The sequence below is a fragment of the Dasypus novemcinctus genome, chromosome 7 (assembly GCF_030445035.2).
Source record: "Dasypus novemcinctus isolate mDasNov1 chromosome 7, mDasNov1.1.hap2, whole genome shotgun sequence".
Lineage (NCBI taxonomy): Eukaryota > Metazoa > Chordata > Mammalia > Cingulata > Dasypodidae > Dasypus > Dasypus novemcinctus.
The window spans coordinates 37,281,545-37,297,927 of record NC_080679.1 but is presented as its reverse complement, the minus strand read 5'-3'; the positions used below and the strand labels follow the sequence as shown (position 1 = coordinate 37,297,927).

General features: G+C 43.1%; 1 protein-coding gene and 1 long non-coding RNA gene across 12 annotated transcripts in view; one reads left to right on the top strand and one right to left on the bottom strand.

Moving 5' to 3' along the window:
* Positions 1–446: 446 nt before the first annotated feature.
* LOC101434575 (uncharacterized) lies at positions 447–14,481 on the bottom strand. Of its 3 annotated transcripts, none has more exons than XR_011649211.1 (4): positions 14,169–14,481; positions 11,809–11,982; positions 10,522–10,601; positions 447–1,014 (listed from the first exon to the last, which is right to left on the bottom strand). It is a non-coding gene; the product is annotated as an uncharacterized lncRNA (long non-coding RNA). The 3 variants fall into 3 exon arrangements; XR_011649210.1 differs by lacking the exon at positions 10,522–10,601 and adding an exon at positions 1,706–1,912; XR_011649209.1 differs by lacking the exon at positions 10,522–10,601.
* Positions 14,448–16,383, top strand: part of CREB1 (cAMP responsive element binding protein 1) — a 78,842-nt gene continuing 76,906 nt past the window's right edge. The window contains exon 1 of one of the 9 annotated variants that reach the window (XM_058300277.2): positions 14,448–14,574. The gene's annotated coding sequence lies outside the window, so the exon portion shown is untranslated. Of the gene's footprint in view, positions 14,691–16,383 lie in introns of all 9 variants that reach the window. The other 8 variants (XR_009186492.1, XM_058300279.1, XM_058300276.2 and 5 more) reach the window with 8 other exon arrangements.

The window sequence follows — 16,383 nt, the reverse complement described above, 5'->3', positions numbered from 1 at the left end:
CTAATGCAGACACTGGAGATAGACATTTATTCTAAATACAAAGCAATTTGAGAGGTGGTAAAGTAAGAAAGATACATGACAAAGTATCATTTCCCAGTAGTCCAGAAATTCCATTTTCTTGTCTCATGCATTTACAGCTATGGAGGTATCCATTAATTAGCAGAGTACAACACCAATTGTACATGGTGGCTGAGGGACATTTTGCAGTATTAAACAATTAATATTACTTGTAAACTTTTCACACTTATAAAGTGTGGTAACAAACTTTTCCATCAGTCATTAAGTATACATTAGCCACTAGAATTGCAAATATTTTCTTTTATTCAAATATGTAATGAGAATTAATATGTAAAATCAAGCTTTAGTTAAATCATTGGATTTAAGCTTTTGACTGTTATTGTTAATTTATATTTTTATTTAATAGATTATTTTAATAGAAAAAACTATTTGAAAACATGAAATATTTTAATTTTCATTTAGATAATAAATTTCAATTACATTTCAATAAAATATATTCAAAGTATAAATATTTTAATACAATCAAATTTTCTTTTAATTATTTATGTTATTCTTTTTTTTCTCTCTCTCCTCTTCCCCTCCTCCCCCCCCCACCCTGGTTGTCTGTTCTCTGTGTCTATTTGCCATGTCTTCTTTGTCCACTTCTGTTGTTGTCAGCGGCACGGGAATCTGTGTTTCTTTTGGTTGCATCATCTTGTTGCATCAGCTCTCCGTGTATGCAGTGCCATTCCTGGGCAGGCTGAACTTTCTTTTGCGCTGGGCGGCTCTCCTTACAGGGCGCACTCCTTGTGCGTGGCTCCCCTACGTGGGGACAACCCTGCATGGCACGGCACTCCTTGCGCGCATCAGCACTGCACATGGGCCCGCTCCACACGGGTCAAGGAGGCCTGGGCTTTGAACCACGGACCTCCCATGTGGTAGTCAGATACCCTATCCACTGGGCCAAGTCTGCTTCCCGATGTTGGAGTTTTGATGCTGGAGTCTTGAGCTGGAACCCTGGGAAGTAAACACACAGAGGAGCCTGGTTGTAAGGAAAGAGAAGCAAGCTTCAGGAAGAGAGGAGCTCTGAGCCCAGAGAGAGGAACCCTCAGCCAGAGAGAAGCAAGCCCCGGGAAGAGAGGAACTCAGAAAGCCTGAAGCTGGGCAGATATCGGCATCCATCTTGCTCCAACAAGTGGCAAAAGACATTAGTGAGGGAAGTAACTTATGATTTATGGCCTGGTAACTGTAAACTCCTACCCCAAATAAATACCCTTTATTAAAGCCAACAGGTTTCTGGTATTTTGTATCAGCACCCCTTCGGCTGTCTAATACAAGAGGTAACCTGTATCCCTTGTCTTATGACCCCATCCTCCATCTTCAAAGTCAGCAGCAAAGCATCTCCCAATTTTTTTCTCTCACTGACTCTAACTCTCCTGCCTTCCTCTTTCCCTTATAAAGACCCTTGTGATTACATTGGGCCTACCCAAATAATGTAGGATCATCTCCCCATCTTGAATTCTTAAATTATTTATACCTGTAAAGTCCCTTTTGCCATATAAGGTAAGATATTAACAGGTTCTTGGGATTAGATACTGGACATCTGGGGGGTGGGGCATTATTCTGTCTACCAAAGTGGTTTATATTTTTCCTATTCCTTTACTGTGGAGTATAAGAAAAATTAAAGTGAAAGCATGTGTTCAATTACTTTGTTTGATCAGGAGTCCAAATAGCATCTGTCCTGGGTCCAATCCCTGGGACTCTTCTTACAATTATTTCTAAAATAGATATCCTATTAGCACAGAAATAATAGGAATAACCAAATCTCATTAAAGCTCTCATTAATCCAGATGAGATTAGGAAATGCCCCAGAAATGTTTTCATAATCACTGAATAGCACTGTTTGGGATAGAAGCTAGCAAAGTAGAAATGAGAAGACAATGAATAAAAGTGAAAAAAGTAGGAGAAAGAGAAGGGAAAAATTTCAATGGAGGTTCATATGATAAGATTATGAAATACACTTATCACTCAGTAATATAGATACTAACCATAGACTAGGAAACAAGGCTAAGAGATGGGAATGAGAAGGCACCATGGTATATGGGAGCAAAAAACTCAATTTAGAATTGGAAGTTCTAAATTCAAACCCCAACTCTCAAAGTTAGAATTGGATCTTTCTTGGGCAAGTCAGTTAGGTATCTTGGTTACATAGCTGAGGAAATTGCAACACTGAAAAGTTATCCCAATTTAAATTAGCATATCTCTCTATATATTTGCATGCGCGTGTGTGTGTGTATGACCCTAGTGAAGTACCTGTGACATAGCAGTCAAATATTAGTTGAATCTGAAGCAGAAACATGAAATGAAAGCTAGCCTTATGGTGTAGGTGGATACCATTACATGAAGACCCAACAACTAGAAGACAAACTAAAAGAAAATTATCTTTTCCATTTCTAAAAAGATGGATCAGCTTGACCATAAGAACATTCACCTTAATGCAAGGATATGATTATAGATATTCTATAGAAATACCACCTCTACTCATTCAAAAAAATTTTTATTGAACTCCTACAATGTGCAACACACCATGCTAGGCATTAAGGATATAACAACAAATAGGAGAGCCACAATCTGTGCCATCAGAGAGGTTACAGCCTAGCGGGGAACCAGACAATTAAACAAATGATGACATGTAAGTGTGATAGATACACAGAGGTTTTTATTTCCAAACCAGACTTGGCTAGTGGGGATAGAGGGGATAAGGTGGGGCTCTCAGAGTTAACAATACCTCCTTTGTATTTCAGCTGATGACTCAGTGAAGCAAAAGGGGGTAGAGGGTCAGTGGAGTGTTGCAAGCACTCCCCTCCTTGCCTAGGGAGAGTAAGGAGATATCTTAGAAGCCAGTTAGCCTGATTTGTTTGTCTTGCATGAAAATGATGCCAAATAGAAGAAAGTGTTTGGGTTACTATGGTGCTTTCAGAATGAAAGAATCACAGTGCATGATTATTTTGTTTTCTTTTCAATGCAAAGTACCTCCTGGTCTTTTCTTTCTACAACTAGGCAGTGGAGCATAGTGATTAAGAGTGCAGGCTCTGGAGCAAGACTGTCTGAATTTACAACTTGACTCTGCTATTTACTAGCTCTAAGACCTGAGACATTTCTTCACCCATTTGTGCTTCAGTTTACTCTTTTGTAAAATATTCCTAATTTTAATAATTTCCTCAGTTGGTTATTATGAGGATTAAATTAGTTAATATTAGAAAAGTGTTTAGAGAGATAAGTGTCTAGCACAAAGTTAGCACCCAATAAATCTCCATTTTTGCCATTACTGATTTTAATTGTCAACCACTGGTTTACATGCAAATTTCAACGGGGAGAAGAAACAATTTTGACTTTGTTTACATGGCACCGATGTCAGTTACAGGGAAGACGGAAGTGCAGTAGCACTAGTAGCTACCATGTGGTCCTCAAAATACAAATTAAAAACAACCAGAACTTTAATGATCAGTTCTTTAGTTCTGACTCTAGGATGTGGGAGGACCAGAAATCTTCAAAGACTTCCTTATTTCTATCAGATTATATGGAATGACGACAGAGATGGCATAGAGGGTGGCTATGCAAAACTCAGGTCCCACAAGAACACAATGCATTGGTGGAGGCAACATGATTGAGGCTGTAACAGAGAAATTCAATATTTATAGATGTATCCAGAGTTGATCAGGTTGAGGGAGATCTGGTTATGTTAACTGAATGCCCAGAAAATTAATATTAAATCCAGAGGAGTGGATGTGGCTCAAGCAGTTGGGTTCCTGTCTCCCACACGGGAGGTCCCAGTTTCAGTTCCTAGTGCCTCCTAAAGAAGATAAGCAAGGCAGCAAGCTGACACAACAGGCTGGCACAGCAAGCTGACATAACAAACTGATGCAACAAGGAGACACAATTAGCAATACAACAAGAGGGAAGTATATGTGTCTCAAGAGATTGGGTGGCTCCCTCCCACATGGGAGGTCCCAGTGCCTCCTAAAAAGAAGATGAACAGACACAGATAGCACACAATGAACAGACACAGTAGAAAGCAAGCGCAAACAATGGTGTGTATTTATGTGTGTGTAAATATATAAATCTTAAAAAAAATAATAAATCCAGATTTCATTTTCATTCTTTCAACTTTTAATGAGTGCTAGCTATGTACCAGGTACCATTCTAGTTGCTAAGAATATAGCAGGGAAAAACAGAGACAAAGGTTTCCACCCTAGAAGAGGAAGATGGACAAAGAACCCAATAAATAAGTACATAGCACTAGAAAGTGATAGGTGCTATGGAGAAAAATAAAGTAGCAAAGAGGTGGATTATAGGGTGAGCAATTTTAATCAGGGTAGTAAGGGAAGGCCTCACAGAATGGAAACATTTGAAGAAAGACCTGAGAAGGTGAGGAAACATGGAAGTGTCTGGAGAAGAGTACTCCCAGGAACAGTGAGTAAAGAGTATGTCCATGGTGTTTGAGGAACAGTAAGGACAAGGTGACTGAGCAGAAAAAGATTAAGAATAGCAGGAAGTGAAATTTTAAAAAAGTAATGGGGGTCATGTACAACTGTAAGAATTTAGGCTTTTATTTCAAGTGAGATGGGAAGTTACTGGAGAGCTTTAAACAGTGGCAATATGTTTTACATTTCAAATGGATCACTGGCTAGTCTGTTGAGACTAGAATGAAGAAGGTTAAGGGTGGCTGACACCAGTAAGGTAGGAAGTAAACCAGGAGAGTGAAGTGTCCTGCAAGCCAAGTGAAGAAGGTGTTGCAGGGAGGAATGAGTGAATGACTATATTAAATGCTGCTGATAGACCAAGTGAGATGAAGACTGAGAACTGGGTGTTGGATTAAGCAAAATGGAGATGTTGTTGACCTAGACAAGAGTAATTTCAGGGAATGCTGGGGGCAAGAGGTAGCTGGAGTGGATTTAATAGAAAATGGGAGGAAAGGAATTGGGACAGTGCAGAGAAAACTCTTTCAAGGAGGTCGACATAAAGGAAAGGGGGAAAAACGGACAGCTGGAGAGGGAAGTAGAAGTCAACAGTTTTTTTAAGCTTAATTTTAAGATGCAATTTATTAATTTACAAGGAGAACTATAACTGATAAGTAGACCAAGAATAGTTGTGAAAGATCGGTGCTTTCTTTTTTCTATTGAGAAACTATTTGGAAAATTTAAATTAAGATCACAAGTTTACTTAGATAACAGTCCCATGTTGCATTGAGACCACTACCAAGAATCTCAAGGGAAGCGGATTTGGCTCAATGCATAGAGCGTCCACCTACCATATGGGAGGTCCAGGGTTCAAACCAAGGGCCTCCTGACCCATGTGATGAGCTGGCCCATGCACAGTGCTGATGCGCGCAAGGAGTGCCATGCCACGCAGGGGTGTCCCCCACGTAGGGGAGCCCCATGCACAAGCAGTGTGCCCCATAAGGAGAGCCGCCCAGCGCAAAAAAAAAGTGCAGCCTGCCCAGGAGTGGCACTGCACTGCACACAGAGAGCTGATGCAGCAAGATGATGCAACAAAAAGAGACACAGATTACTGGTGCCACTGACAAGAGTATAAGCAGACACAGAAGAACATACAGCAAACGGACAGAGAGCAGACAACTGTGGGGCGGGGGGAAGGGAGAGACATAAATAAAAAATAAATCTTCGGGAAAAAAAAAATCTCAAGCATCTATCTGCACTGCAGAGAAAAAAACCGCTAACTAGACCAGATGCTTGAATTAGCCAGGCAGAGTACCTCTGCTTTGCCCAGTGCTGGAGAAACACTAACCAATCATTCATTCTTTCATTTAAGAAATATTATTGAATTCCTATTATGTGTCAGTTATTAGGGATACAAGTCTTAAAAGAAAACACAAAACTTTTTCTTTAAGGAGCTCATGATTCAATAATGGATGAGACTAGGAAATGAATAGTTACAGTTATAACAAGAATTAAAATAGGTAGATGTACATATAACAGATAAAAATGAATTAAGTGATTAGCTATTCAGTAATGGAGACATTTAGTTCATTCCCTTCCCCTCCCCTTTTCTTTCTTTTCTGTTATAAATAGGGGGATGTTAAGAATTTCAATTGAGTTCTTACCCAGAAATATTTATTGATATGTCACATTAAGACTGTAGGAAATCTTACCAAACAAGAAAACTTTATTATATACTCAAGTAAACAGCAACCAAGAAAATAAATCTGAACAGTGTAACCCACCTTAGTTAGATGAGGGCAGGCAAGTTGGAAATTCATTCAACAAATATATATTGTATTATACTTTGGGGCATGATTCCAGATGTTTGCAATACATCAGAGAAGAAAGCAAAGAGTGCTTTTTAGGACTTAAATTCTAGCAAAGGACACAGCCAACCACCAATAAACAAGAAATTAGGAAAAACAAAAAAACACTATATTTGCAGGTGATATATGCTACGGAAATACGTACACACACACACACATATATATGGCAGGGTAAGGGAATTCCAGAAATCTGAGGTGTGAATATAGGGTAGCCAGGCTGTGATTTTCTCGGAAAGAAGGTGACTTTTCAGCAAAGTTTTAAAGCAGATGAGCCTACTTGATATATACCCAGAAGAACTGAAAGCAGGGACATGAACATATATATGTATACCAATGTTCATAGAGGCATTACTCACTATTGCCAAAAGTTGGAAATAATCCAAATGTCCATCAACAGATGAATAAACAAACTGTGGTACATACATACAATGGAATATTACTCAGCTCTAAAAAGGAATGCAGTATTAACACATGGGATAACATGGATGAAGCTTGAAAACCTTAGGTTGAGTGAAACAAGCCAGGCACCGAAGGACAAATATTACATGACCTCACTGATATGAATTTAGCAAATTGAACAGACTCACAGAGCTAGAGTCCGGAAGATAGGTTTATAGGAGACAGAAAGGGAGAAGGTAGAAGGGTGTAGTTGTGCAGTGAATGGGCATGACAGGGGTGTAGTGATACTACTGGGTTGGGTGGTGCGGGTTTGTTGGCGGGTGGGATGGGGTGAGGTTGGGTTGGACTGTCCATGGAACTGGGTGGAGGGTGCTGGTGAACTCGGGATTTACGGGTATGAGGTTGAAACTACAACGTTGGGAATGTTCTTATGGCAATATGGCAGGGGAGGGTTACTGGTTTAAGGTATTGGATATGGGGGGCATTCAGGACAGGGCTCACCTGAGGCAGGCTTCTAGGGAATGTGTGAGTGTTCATCTTGCAATAGTGTGCTGTACCAGTGGGTGGAGGCCCACATAATGAACAGGAAGGTGTTGGACTCCCATCTTGGAGAATCCTGCTATGTTCTCAAGTAGCAGAGCAGGAGTTTCTCAAGAACATGGGTAGTGCCTAATGGGGGAGGAGGGGCCAGTATGTCAAACCCTCCATGTTGTTGCAAGTAACTATGCTCTTGTTCTTTAAGGAGTGAAGATCTTCAAGGATCCCAAGGGGAGGGGAAGGAGGAATAGACTAGATGGAACATGGAGCATTTTTGGGGTGATGGAATTGTTCTACATGATCTTGCAATGATGGATATAGGCCATGTTAAATTTCATCAAAATTTATAAAAGTGTATGATCCAAAATGTAAAGCGTAATGTAAATCATAGCAATGTTTCAATATTTGTACATCACTTATAACAGATGTACCATCCACATGTAAAATGTTATTAATACAAGAAAGGGGAATGGGGGAGGATGTTGGATGTATGGGAATCCACTGTATTCTGTACATGACTTTGCTGTAACCTAAAACTTCTTGGAAGACAAAATGAAAAAAAAAAGACACTGGGGAAATAAATGGAAGAAAATGCCACTACACATACAAGACAACAGATCTTATAGTGGTAAAATACATAGTGTCAAAAAACCTTAATTTTATATTTTTTATTATTTCAAATTTATTTTTAAAATTTTTGTATTTAGTTTTAAAACCATAATTCTTTCATTTTCTTATTGTTTTTTATTATATTGTTGGCTTCATTTTGAAGTTTTGGATCACAGAAGGGTTACAACTGTGGCAGGGGAGGATAACTGGTACAGGGTGTCAGTGAAGGTGGCTGTATGGGAGGAGGTTCAGCTGGGTCATACCTATAAGGCATATGAATGTGTTCAAGTGTTCATGGGGTATTGTCACGGTGGGTAGAGCTAATAACCTTAAGAATATTGAATTCCCATCCTGGGGAGCTCTGCCACATTCTCTAACGGGCCAGCAAGAATACCCCCAGTACAGGGGCAGTGACTAGTGAAGGAGGATGGACCACTGACGGACCCTTAATACTGTTGACTGTACTTATGAACCATTGGTTTTGAAATTGAAACTTAGTCTAGTATTATAGGGTGCCTAAGAGTTACCTCCTGAGAGCTTCTATGTTGCTTAAATGTGGCCTCCTCTAAGCCAAACTCAGCGTAACCTTCCCCACAGCATGTGGCATGACTCCTGGGTATGAGCCTCCCTGGCACCAAAGGATTACTACTAAGTACCAACTAGCAATGCAACTGGAAAAAGACCTTGACCAACAGAAGGAAAAGGTAAAGACAAATGAGTTTTTATGGCTAAGAGATTTCAAAGTGAATCAGGTCATTCCAGAGGTTATACTTATACAAATCTCAGCAGGATCTCACTAAGTAAATGTTGTCTCAAGTAGCAGGGTTCCTGAGGGCTCTGGAGACATCCATACACATTATGACAGGTCAGACAGCTCAGGAGTTTGGCACCCTGCCAGTGGGCCCTACTTTGAAATTTATGCTCCCCAGTGTGACAGAGTTGGACTGAGTTGTGGTTTCCCTACTCATGACTCTCCTGCCCCTTCTGTTTTAACCTATAGTTAGTACTAGAGTTGATAGGTGATGTCCAAGAGACTTAAATCTTTGGGCTATCCATATACCAATTGGACCCGGAGTCTTAACAGAGTTGCGACAGTAACTCTCCAGGTCATTGACTCACCCAGGACAACCAATAAGGAGATGATGATGAACAGAAAGAGTATGCAACTGCAAGCAAGATAGTCCCATCTATTTGCCCATGGATCTAAGCCCCCTCTCAATTAGAGGTGGAGGGGGCATCACCATTCCAGAATCATAAGGATTGGGGAATGAACAATGGACTAGAGTAGACTGTTATTCTACTATAGACTTATTGTGATTCTAGCAATGGAAGCACTTTTATCATTGATGTGGAGGCAGTGGTCACTGGAGGTTGAGGGCAGGGAGAAAGAAAAATAAGTGTAATTTGGCATTTTTGGGACTTGGGAATTGTCCTCAATGACATTACAATGACAGACACAGACCATTATATATCTTGTTATAACTTATAAAAATATGCAGGAGAGAGTGTAAACTACAATATACACTATAATCCTGCTCAGTGGCAATGCTCCAAAATGTGTTTATCAGTTGTTAACAAATGTACCACACCAATGAAGGTTATTGTTAATGAGGGAAAATGTGGAAGGGTTGGGAATGGGGCATATGGGAATCCCCTATATTTGTATGTAACATTTATGTAATCTAATTATCTTTAAAAATATACATATTAAAAAATAAAATAAAGGGGGTGAGGGAGTTAGCTCTCAGTATATATGGAAAAGGTACTTTAAGCACTGGAACAGCCTCAATTGCTAAGACAAAAGCATGTCTGGTGTGTCTGTGGAAGAACAAAGGGCAGTGAGGCTGCCATGAAGCAAATACAGAAGAATAGCAGGAGTGGAGATACGTACAGATTCTGTGGGCCTCAGAGGACGGTATAAGCATGTGAGCCTTTACTCTTGAAAAAGAAGCCACTACAGGATTTTGAGCAGAGGAGTAATGTGACCTGACTTACATTTTAAACTGATTACCCTGGGCTATGCTGAAAACTGGTTGTAGTGTGCCAGGCAAGAAGTTGGGAGACCTCTTAGGAAGCTATTGCAGCAATCCAGGCAAGAGAAGGTAGACTAGGTGTGCAAACAGCAATGGAGGTAATGAATAGTACTGTTTTTGGATATTATTTTAAAAGTGCAGCCAATAAAATTTACTGATGGAATAGATGTGACATGTGAGAGAAAGGCATCAAGAATCACGCCTAGATTTTTAACCTTGGCAACTAAGATGGGAAAGCCTGTAGGTATGGAATATATAAGTATCAGTTCAGTCTTGGACATATTAGTTTGAGATGTCTATTAAATGTCTAAAACACCTCGGTTCCTTTTGGCTTCACTTGACTGTGAGGCCAACCCCAGGCAACCCAACAGCACCTGACCACAGCAACTAACTCCAGGTAGTAACAATCTCACAGCCCTTTGTGTCATGCTTGGGCCACACTTCTCACAAGAGGGTCTCTTTGGTACCCATGTAAGATGGAAGTGTGTGTGAGGGAACAGGGGGCATTAGCAACCTACTGGCTGAAACGTGACCACCTTCCCTAACTCACTTATATTCCCTAACCCCATTTCCTTGGAATTTTGTACCATAATGAAAAAAACTGCACAGAAGCCTTACCTCTGGTTCTGCCTTCTGGAGGAATCCAGGCTATGACAACATCCAAAGGGAGATGTGAATAGGTAGTTGTTTATATGAGTCTGGAGTTTGAGAGTGATTTGGGGGAGAAGATACAATTTTGAGGTATCAGTATATACATGGTATTTACAAACATGGGATTGGATGAGAGTCCAAACAGGTGAACGAAGACAATGTGAAATGTCAGGAAAATGAGAGGTTGAAAATTTTAGCATCTCTGGTAGAGATTTAATGTTTTATTCACTGCTGTATTCTGTTTCTAGAACAGTAGGGGCTCAATAAATATTTTTAGAAGAAATGAAACAGGTTATTGGGGTTAGGAAGGAAAGCAAAACAAGTCATGAGAGATGATGAATGGAGGATAGGCAAGGTTCATGGGACTTGAGATCATAGTAAGGGTGAAAATTAAGTTCACTAGCAGAAGGAAGAGAAAGAACAGGAAAAGGAAGTCATGGTTAGAGAAAAGCGCTCAAATATCACTTTATCCTTGAAGTCTTTTATAATCATCTCATGGGCCCTTCCCCCTTTTCTGGACCTCTCTGAAGACACTTATCTTATTCTATGTTGAGTTTTATATACATATACTCTCCTTTCATCTTCTCTGTTTCATTTCCTCAATATTGACCATATTTACCAGTTAAAAAATTGAGTAAAAAATGGAGCCCCAGAGACAAAAATTGAATGCTGAAAATTTGACATTTCTAGTTCACACAAATGGTTTATAGAGATGCTAGAGTAGAATATATGAAATTGGGAATCCAGAAGATACCCAAATGTTTAGTGAGCTAACTTGCACCTGAATGAAAGATCAAATGAATGAGTGAATTAACAAAGTTAGGTGAGAACAGGGGTCACTAAAATAGAAGTCAAGGAGAGTATGTGATTTAATAACTGTTTGATACCCACTGGACTGACAGTAGGGTAAATGAATAAGGGAAGAGGGCCTAGGAAGGCATCTAGCAAGTAGGCAAAGTTAACTGAGACTTGGGGGGACTGGGTCTAAATCAAGGTCAGTGTGAACGGAAAGGAGGAATGTGAGGAAATTTTAAAGCAAAACATTACCAGATGTTTGGTGGGTGATAGCCAGATGTTTGGTGGGTGATAGATACAAGCTATGAGTAGATCATTCCAAGATTGTGGAACCATGTATAGGGACAGAGTAAGAAAAAAGATGGTTGAGACAGGCACATAAAAAGCTTAATTTTGAAAATGAATTTGACGCAATGGTGAGATGCTCATAATACAGCCAACATTTTTATTAATACTTACATGCCAGACACTGTTCCAAGTAGAGTTCAAATAATGATATTTAATCATCACAATAACACTATGAGGTAGATGCCATTATCATTCTTATTTTACAGATGGAAAAACTCAGCCACATGCGTAAACAATTTGCACACAGTCACACAGGAAGTAAGTTGTTGAGCCAGGATTCAAAGCCTGAAAATATTAAGAAACTTTGCATGAGATTATACAGATATTCATATTCATTCAATAAATATTTAACAAGCACCACTATATTTTAGATAGTGCACTGGTGCTAGGGATGGGAGGAGAGAGAAGGGGAAAAGTAGAAGTGAACAAGACAGACATGGTCCCTACAGGGTAGCACAGACATTGAATCAGAAAAGTGGTAAGTTACAATTAGGTAGATTTTGGGTGAGAGAAAAGAATTCCAGACAAAGGGATGGCATGTATAAATGCCTTGAGATGAGAATCTGCATTAGGGTTAAAAGAGAAAAGGGAGACTAGAAAAAAAAAAAAAAAAGACAAAGAATGATATGGGCTGCAGTGCAGGGAGCAAGGCAAACAGCTGGGGAGGTGAGGGAGAAAGACAGGCTCAGGTGAAGGAACTTAGATTGTATTGGTAAGCAAGAGACAGACACTGAAGTGATCTAACCAGGGTAGTAACTTTACTAGATTTGTATTTTCAAAAGATCACTCTGGCTGCAGTGTGGCAAATGGATTGGAATGAGGCAAGAACACCTTTGGAATTCTTTAAAATTGGTTATTACAGGACTTCAAGCAAAAGATGAAGATAGCCTAAACTACAGAGTAAATGAAAAAGGGACCATGGAAACAGAGAAGTGACAAATCCAAGAAATATGCAGGTGGCAGACAAGTCTAGGTGACTCTAAAGTGTGCTGGAGATGTCCCAGGTGTTTGGCTTGACCTGGGTAGGAAGGTGGGATGCCCTTCACTGAGCCCAGGACTATGGGAGAAGGGTTTTGAAGAAGATGCATCTGAAGCCAATGGGAGATGATGAGACCACATAGGAAGATGTATATGGTGGGACTCAAAAAGGCTCAGCTAAGCAGGATTCAAATATTTAAGTGTTGAATAAAGGAGGAGGAGGTGGTTGTTAAAGAGCAGTCAGAGTGGTAACAGGAAATTTTTTACTTGAGAGCTAAGAGAAGAGCCTATTTGAAAGACAGGTCAATAGTGTCAAACACTGCAATGACTGGGTTTAAAGACATGAAACTTGTCTGTTACAATTCAGAGATGTTTCAGATTGAAGGGTAAGAACATGGACCGAAGAGCTGTTGAGAGGAATACACGAGAATGCTCATGGGGTAAAAAACAGTTGGAGTGGTGGCTTGAAGAGGGATCTAGGGAGGATATAAATCTGTTCAAAGAAATGAGATTTAAGCATGTTTAAATGCTGATGCGAAAGAGACAGAAGGAACCATTGAAAATACAAGGAAAGGGAGATAACTTTTCAGCCCAAAGTCCCTGAGAAGGCAGATGGGGTCAAGATTACAAGCTCGAGTAAGGGCAACTCTTTATCTCTTAACAGACACCAGATTTGAACCCTCTGTCTGTTTCCAAAAGATATGTTTGTTTTAAAGGACAGAGAGACTCGAGAGACATGAAAGATGGGGAACAGCTGCAGAGTTCAAGAAAACGGAGAAATAAAGAGTACAGTAGTAGTGTGCCTTGAGCGACCTCTGAGAGAGCACTTTCCGTAGCTCCGAGACAACGGAAGTAACAGTCGGGTTTAGAGAGGGTGGGTGGTGAAGAGAAGGGTGCGGTGGGTGGAAACCACTGCAGTAGAAAGCGGGTCGTGAAGAGAGCGACACAGGATGTAGCCTGAAGAAAGGCGGGAGGGTTGGGAGCACAGAGTGAGGGTCGAAGAGCAGCCTTGGTCAGGGCAGGTCAGGCTCTGAGAAAGCCTCCGAGGCGACTGAGAAAACCCGCGGCCCTCCGCCCACGCTGCAGGGTTGAACTCCGCGAGGTGCCACAGTCCTGGAGCTGCCGCCGAATGGGGACGGGCTCCCTCCCTCCTCTGAAAAGAACAGTTCCGCCTGCAGCGCGCTGGTTTTCCTGAGGATTTTCGGGGAGAGGCATCCTGGCTCCTACCTACACAGACCCTAAGACCCCAGGGACCCTCCTAAGCAGTGAAGCGACCTCGCGGCCGGGCGCTCCTAGGGACAGAGTCCTGGGGGCGTTTGCAGGACCGCAGCAACTCTTTGCTCCTCCTTCCAGCACAACCCAGCACCCCAGCCGCCTCCCACACCGAGCGGCTGGTCTCCCACGTCCGGGCAGGGTTTGAAAGTTCCCAGGGCGGCCGGCGCCCAGGACCCGAGGCTGAGCCAGCCCAGCCCGCATTATGGCCCGCCGCTTACCGCCGCAGGGACAGGACTGAGCGGGGTTCCATCAAGTCTTCGACACCTCTCGGGAATTCCCCACGGCCACACACAAACCCCACTTCCTCCGCCAAATTTCCGCCCCGGGTTTTACCCACAGAAACGCCGAGATGGGGCTTAGATCTGCTTGCCGGTCTCGGGCCACGTCCTCCTCTCCTCTCCTGGCGGAATGCCTTCGCCTTAGGCGAATGGCTTCGGCAAGTTCCGTCTCCAGCGCAGTGGGCGGGGCCACTCGGCCACCTTCGGGTCCGACTCGGCTGTTTCCGTGCGCGGCCGCTGCGCACTCGGCACTGGGCGGCGCTGGCTGGCTCCCTGGCTGCGGCTCCTCAGTCGGCGGCGGCTGCTGCTGCCTGTGGCCCGGGCGGCTGGGAGAAGCGGAGTGTTGGTGAGTGACGCGGCGGAGGTGTAGTTTGACGCGGTGTGTTACGTGGGGGAGAGAATAAAACTCCAGCGAGATCCGGGCCGCGAACGAAAGCAGTGACGGAGGAGCTTGTACCACCGGTAAGAGGAGCAGGAGGAGGAGGCAGGAGCCGGAGAGAGCCGGGGGGACGGAGGGGGGACAGGGAGGCGCCGGACACCCGCGCTTGGGGCCTTACCCTCGCAGGAGGGGCCGCGGTAAAGATGGAGCCTCCGCCCGAGCCCCACAACATCGCCGCCGCTCGCAGCGAACAAAGAATAATGGCGGCGAACTGGAGCCAGCGGCGGCCGGGGCGGCAGCGACTCTGCCTGCAGCCAGCGGCGGCGCTCATGGCGGGGGGCGACGGGCGGCGGGCGGGGTGGGAGCCGGAGGCCGGGGGTGTGTGCGGGCGGCCGGCCGCGGAGAGCTGGCGCCCGCGTTCCCGCCGCCGCCGCTGGGCCGGGCCGGGCGGGCGCGGAGCCTGGAGCCGAGAGCCGGGAGCCGCCCCGGGGGAGGCCGCCTGCCCGGCCCGGCGCTGCCCCCCGCGCCGCTCGCCCGGTCCCCGGCCCCCGCCTCGCCTCGCCCCCGGCCCGGCTGTCTACCGGGGCAGCCGCCGCCAGGGTACCCGCGGGGGGTGGAGGAGGAAGAAGGCGACAGTTGAGGGCAGAGGAGGTGAAGGTGCCTGCTGCCTTCCCGGTAGTCTCCGTGTCTCCTCTGCCCGCTTCGCGAGGGGAAGAGCTGCAACGTCTGACCTACTCTTCACTCTCTCTTTGTGCAATAAAGTTCGAAACCAAAGGTTTCCTTTTGTGCTGTATTTTATTCATGCCCTCTTTCCCCCCTCCCGCACCCACCCCAATGGGGAAATGCTCTTTTCTGCTTAGTTGAGATGATGAGAGCTCATGCTTTTTTAGATAATTATTTACTCTTTCCCTCACCCCCCCCCCGCCCTTTTTTTAAAAAGTCAGTAGTCATGGAGATGCATTCTTTTGGGGGAGGAAAGGGGTACTAAGAAAAACATTTTGGTAATAACTTTTAAAAAGTGTTGGGATCTTGTAAAAAGGAAGCTGGTGTTTGAAACAGTTTCGGTTTTAACCCTTTTCGATAGTGTAATAATCACTTGAGATTTATCATTCTGAAACACTTCGTTAAAACGAGTATTAGCCGACGCACGTAAGGGGTGGTGGGGGTCAACCTTGCCAAAGGCGTTTGGGTCATTTAGATATTCTCCTACACTGCCGTGCCTCACCGTTCGCCATGCTTCTGACATATTTCTGTCCAAATTTAAATAAGAGATTGATACTATTTCTAAAAATAGGCCTTAAAAGATTCCATTATTTGTTTCGCTTGCGGTAGTCTACACCAGTTGGGAATGACGACAGTTTAAACCACAAGACTTTTTTCTTCACCTGTTGGGAAGAAAGGGGCTGCAGGAAAGTCATTGACACATTAAAGATTAAAAGACAGTTTTTGAAGATCCGGAGTGTGACCTACTTAAATTCGTCATACCTTTCCAAGAAGTTAGAATTTCATCCCAGCCTCAGATAGCATAAGTAAGTTATGTCTCCTAAAGGTTTTGTTTACGATAACTTTAGGCTGCTAGCTTTTGAAATCTTTACACTCAACTGCTCATTTTCCTGTTTGCAGAGTAAAGCCAGGAACGATTATTTTAGGTGTGCAAAAGATGAACAGTTATGTTTTAAAAATACTTATCTGTCACAGAAGATAGAAATATGATTGATACAGGACTTCTGGTTAAGAATAAGTATTGATTGGTAGTAGAAGCACTGTCTCTTGGTT